This window comes from Callospermophilus lateralis, unplaced genomic scaffold, assembly GCF_048772815.1.
Source record: "Callospermophilus lateralis isolate mCalLat2 unplaced genomic scaffold, mCalLat2.hap1 Scaffold_105, whole genome shotgun sequence".
In the NCBI taxonomy this organism is placed as follows: Eukaryota; Metazoa; Chordata; class Mammalia; order Rodentia; family Sciuridae; genus Callospermophilus; species Callospermophilus lateralis.
Window position 1 is genome coordinate 3,035,404 of NW_027510702.1, and position 6,171 is coordinate 3,041,574.

The 6,171-nt window shown below is 33.1% G+C and overlaps 1 non-coding gene across 1 annotated transcript; it reads right to left on the reverse strand.

The window, feature by feature from the left end:
• Nucleotides 1-208: 208 nt before the first annotated feature.
• Nucleotides 209-315, reverse strand: LOC143386195 (U6 spliceosomal RNA). Its single transcript, XR_013089548.2, has one exon. It is a non-coding gene; the product is annotated as a U6 spliceosomal RNA (small nuclear RNA).
• Between the last annotated feature and the right edge of the window lie 5,856 nt (nucleotides 316-6,171).

Below are 6,171 nucleotides of genomic sequence, written 5' to 3' on the forward strand. Positions count from 1 at the left end.
TGAGTTTTTTGTATGTTTGTTTGTGTTAAGATTTTTGAGTTCTTTAAATACCTAGAGAGTAGTGCGCTATCTCATGTGCATGTTCTAGAAATTTGTTCCCATTCTGTAGGCTCTCTATTCACTTCACTGATTATTTCTTTTGCTGAGAAGAAGCTTTTGAGTTTAAATCCATCCCATTCATTGTTTCTTGATTTTAATTCCTGTGCTAAAAATTATGGAATACTTCATGAATTTGCATGTCATCCTTGCATAGGGGCCATGCTAATCTTCTCTGTATCATTCCAATTTTAGTATATGTGCTGCCAAAGTGAGCACCTGATCAATGTCTTTTGAAAACTTTTAAGAATCTTAATCCATACCTATGAATGTATTTTCACATTCCTAAGTGTCTTAAGAATACATTTTTTCCTTGAAATTATGTATTCATAAGCAATACCTTTGGATCCTTGCAGTTACCCAGTGGAATATGTAGTATTGTGAATGCTAATTTGTTTTTGATAGTTTACTGTTCACAAAAACACTTTGACAAACTGTTATAAGCTGACTGTATTTCCCTGTAATTTATATATTGAAATCCTAATTCCCAGTAACTTAGAATGCAATCTGACTTTTTTTTACAATTTTTTCTTTTAAGTTATTTTATTCTAATTTGTTATACATGATAACAGAATGCAATACAATTCATATTACACATATAGAGCACTATTTTTCATATCTCAAAATACATTCACACCATTAGTGTCTTCATACATGTACTTAGGGTAATGATATCCATCTCATTCCATCTTCTTTTTTACCTCCATACCCCCTTCTTTCCCCTCTCACCCCTTTGCCCTATCTAGAGTTCATCTAATTCTCCCATGCTCCTCCTCTAGAATGAAATATTATTTGAAGACAGGATCTTTAAGAAGATAATAAATTTAAAGTAAGATCATTAAGGTAGGACCTTTTCCAATATGTCTTGGGTCCTTATAAGAAGGGAAAACTTGTAGACACAAAAATTGACATTGGGAGATGATATAAAGAGACACAAGAAGACAATGTCAACCTACACACCAAGGAGTATGCTGGAACATTTTCTCTCCTTACAATGCTCAGAAGGAAACAACCCTGGAAGTTTGGACTTGTGTTTTCCAGAAGAGTAAAATGATAAATTTCCACTGATTGAGCCATCCAGTTTGTGATTATGATAGACATTGTCAGCTGATACATGCACCATCTTATTTGATGATTATATGTCCATCATGTTTTTCATTGCTATTTTCATTTAAGTGAAAGAAGGAAATGTGTACTATTAGATTTTTTAAAAGCCCTGTATTTATTCCATTGATTCTCTCTGACAGTAATTCCCTTCCTTGTTTTTACTTCCAGCTAAACTCCATTTTTGAAACACTTTTTAAAGCATGTTTTTCTTCCAGAGGATTGGCAGGGATAATATGAAGTAAATTTTGTTCACCTTCCCTAATCACACTCAGTGCTCAACTCAGATTTTGTAACTTTTCCTTCAGAAAATCCTTTAAAACCCCAAATTAAATTTACTGTGTCTTCAGAATCCCCCACCCTGAAGCATCATGCAATCCCATCACTAGTGACTCCTTCAAACTCATCTTAGTCTTCTAATGTGCCCTTTGCTCTGACTCCATTTTTAAAAGTCTGAAACTATGCCTAGAACTTTTATGCTTGTCTTAAATCAGGCAATTCCTGTCTTTCATTTCCCATATAAAGGTAACTTTTTCAACAAAACTCTCCTTTGAACCTTCTGTTTTCCAGAACAGTAAAACAATAAATTTCCACTGTTTCTTTTTTCTTCTCAAATCTTTCTATTAAGCAGTTTCATAGACACTTGTATTTCTTTATCAAAGAATGTGCCTCAAATATAATTAATGTAATAAATCTTTTAATATTTTAATTTTGTCAAAAAACACACAATATAAAATTTACCCTCTTACCTATTTTAAGTGCATGCCCATAAAAATTTTTGTTCTCCTTGATGTTAATTTCTTGTGACTGAAGTTATGTTTTATTCATAACTTCTCAGCTAGTATCTCACATAGGACATAGAGGATGCTTATTTGATGTTTAAAAAATATTTGTTGAATGAATAAATTCTTTTTTTATTTGCTTCCCTTCAATCTTGATGGCAAAAACTGTGTGCTAAGCAACTCTGAATGATTGACACATAATGCCTCTCAAAAAATATTCTGAAATCATTCATTTATTTAAAATATTTGTTAAGTGCTTATAAAATGCCAGATCCTATGTTTAGCCCTGTAGACATGTCAATGGATAAGACCAACAAAAATTTGCCTCTTGGGTGTTAAAACTTGTGAAACGACAGAATACATAAGTAAATAAATACATAGATGAGATAAATAACAATTATCTTATGTATGAAGGAATTAATAGCTTAGTGATATGATATAGATTAACTGGCCAGGACTCAGTTCACAGGTACTCAATAAATATTTGTTGAGTTTATGAAGAATGATCATAGACTGTGTGGAAAAGAGAGAGTTATCTGATGAGATAGAACTTAAGTCTAGAGCTAAGAAGTTGACCCCAGGTACGAAATCAAATGCACAGGGAGTTAGTGAAATATCATTTAGACAGATAAAAATGAAAATTTATAGAGTTTAAATTGCAAAATAATTGGATTTGCACAAGCAAAAGAAAGGACTAGTGAAGCTCAATTTGAGTTCAATAATGTGAATTTGGAAGATTAGATAGCAGCCTCAGAGGTAGAGAGCTCAGCATTCACTGTCAGTGCATTAACCATTGGAGAGTTTTAAGATTGCAATGTAATCTGACTTGTGCGTTTTTTTTTGAAAAATTACTCTGACTTTGTGCTTAATGGAGTGTAATGGGCAGAGGCTGAGGCAGAAGCTACTGTGTAAAGGAGGCTGTGAGGTAGCATCTGGATAAAAGCACCTTAACTCACATGGTAGAAGTTGAGATGGAAGAAAGAATAATTTGTTCAGAGTTTAGAGCCAAGAAAATTTTGCCAGGGATTACCTAAGGAGTTTATGAAAAAGGCAGGTTTCAAGGTTGGTTTCTATTCCAAATCTCTATTCTTCTTATGCATTCTTAATCCAATTATAAAGTATTAGTTATGCCATTAGTATAACCTAGAACTATGAAAAATTTAAATAAATCTCTTGGAGTTTGAACACAGTCCATCTAATTAAATTAATTCAGGATACAAATTGATCTCTTTTTCAATTCTAAAGCTCATGTATTTTGTATATAGCTTGTGTTCAACAAATATTTGTCGATGAATGTCTGAATCTTAGATGAGAGAACTGTCCAAATAGAAAACATCATTACATATTTGGATTTGATTTGGGAATTCATTTTTACTACATAAGTATAAAATCTATTGCATTATAAAAACTACATTCAAAGATATAAGAGCTTTAGGTTCAGAGTTTAAAGATGTGAACCACATGTACTGTGTTTAAAATTCTTATAAAAATAGATTGGAAGAGTAAGAGGAAAAATAAGGAGAAGAGAAAGAGAAAAAGGAGAGAAGAATCAAAAAGGAAAAGTTTATCGGAAACAAAATGTGAAGGAAAAAAACTACTGGCTTGAACATTTTCAAAGTCACTTCAAAAATGCCTCTAGCCCTATGCACTAAAAATGTTTACCACAGTTTGCAGATGTTTCAACAAAGTGCAAATTTATACATGTTCTATTGAAACAAATTTCATCAGCTTATAACAGTTGCTGATGAGAGCTGCAATTATTCTGTAATTATTTGACAAGTTTAACTAATGAATTATCAGTTGTTCCCCTTGTTATTTATGTGCCAATAATAATTTATTTGCAATTACCTAATCCAGATCTTTTCTATTCTGTATAAAACTGTAAGTAATAGTAACAGTTTACATACAGGTTTAATGACATATAACCTTGTACCTAAGTAAAGCTTTTATATTAATATAATAAAAATGAGTATAAAATGTCTTGTTTTAACTCCTAATCTTACATTTTCTAATTGTTTGGAGACAATTTATGAATTAAAGGAGAGAAGAAACCCTGTAATCAAACTGTTGTTGACTGATTTGAAAAACATATATATGAAATAAAATATACATTGGATTCTATTTCCATTTAGGCAGGGTGCTCTCTTCAGAGCAATATATTAAATGTGATACTAGGCTAACTTTTAGTTTTTACAAACTATCTATACCTGTAACACTAAATGCACTTTTCCTCCTAAGAACTCATTTTGAAGATATTACCACTGCAAATCAGAATTACTGGTGATATTCATATGGCACCTGCTAAAAGAAATAAAATGGTAACCACTGTTTCCTCCTCCTCTTCCCTTCCTTTTACCACTGGTTCACAGCTTGCAAGAGACATCTGTATCATAGGTTTTATTTTCAGACAACTGATGCAACTGCATAAACGTCCATCATTTAGACCCTATTGATTCAATATTTTAGGGGGTATTTTTTTCTTTAAAAGCAGGCTGAAATACACTTTTAAAATACAAAGAAAGGTCTAGCATCTAGCAATGATTTGACATTTAAAAATGGTATCTTAGAAATGAAATAGAATAATTTAATCAACTCTGTACTCAACCTGACACTAAAGCTGAAAATCCTAATGAAAGTAAAAGCCTCCTGCCAATACTGTTCAAGAAAACCATCCCTGACTGGAAGCCTGAGTGAAACTTAAAGAGAATCTATTTCAATAAGGAATAATCAGTTCAAATGAAAGAACAAAGGTTGCAAATTTGTTTTGTCCTATGAGTCTGCATGGCTCTAACTGCCTCAGGAAAAGTAAAGGTGCAGATCTCTGCCCTCCATGACAAAATTCATGTATCAAAGAAAATTGATTTCATGAAAATTGTGGGGCTGTTCTTTTGCTTTATCAAATAGCATTGCTGGGAATCCTCAAATTCAAATGAATTATATTGCAAGTCTGTATTTGGAAATGAGTTTGCAGGGAATAAGTCAGAATTTTTCTTCCTTCCTTATTTCCTTCCTTCCTTCCTTCCTTCCTTCCTTCCTTCCTTCCTTCCATTCTTCCAATATTCCTACATTCCTACCTTACCCCCTACCAAAAGACAATGTAATATTTTATCTGTGTGCCTGTATATATTGTGGGATGAACATTGATTTTTTTTTCCTTTTTTGGAGGGGAGCTGTGGTAGGCAGTACACTTGTGGTACTTTAACACAGAGAACATACAGTGGGAAAAGGAAGGTGGGAGGAGGGGAAAACATCAGGGAGAGGAATTTTGGAAACCAGAGTATCTCTGTTATCCATGCCATGAAATTCTACAATTCTACATTATTTAATGTAAATACATATTTTTATTTCCCTCACCTAATTATAATCTCAGTGAGGGTACAGCTCAAGTCTGCATTGACTTGCTGATGAAATGTCAATGTTTAGCATAGCATCCTGCATATACGAAGTGTTCCATGAATATTTCTTGAGTCAATGAAATGAAATATGGTCGAGAGAAAAATATGGAGAAGCTGAATTTCAGCCCTTCTCCAAGATGCTTTTGAGGATCATAGATAGAATGCATTATTCCACAAAGGGGACATTTTTCACTAGGAAAGCAATATTAATCTAGAACCATGCTGAACTATGTTGCAGAAGTAATGAGGTACAATAGCAAATGTGCATTCCTGACCAGTAGAGTACCAGGTGAACAGCAGTATCTCTAACACAGTGTGTGTGTGTGTGTGTGTGTGTGTGTGTGTGTGTGTGTGTGTGTATAACGTCACCAAATCCAACATTCTCAGAGCATATAATTTAATCGTGTGGTTTTCAATCCATGAATAGTTACTCAGTGGTGATTTATAAACTATCATTAATACATCATGTCTAGAACTTTTAAGAAATCAAAATAGAGTAATTTCCCCTTACTTGCAATTTTGCTTTTCAATTTTCAGTTAGCCATGGTCAAATATGAAATGGAAAATTCAAGCAAGAAACAATTTGTATGTTTTTAAATGCAGACCATTCTGAGCATTGCAATGAAATCTCTCTGTCACACACCATCCCACCCAGGATATGAATCATCCCTTCAGCGTATCCATTACTTACAGGGTATCCAGTTAATCACTTCATAGCTGTCTTGGTCATCAGACTAATGGTAGCAGTATCACAGTACTTGGGTTCATGTAACACTTAAGAATAAACCCATCAG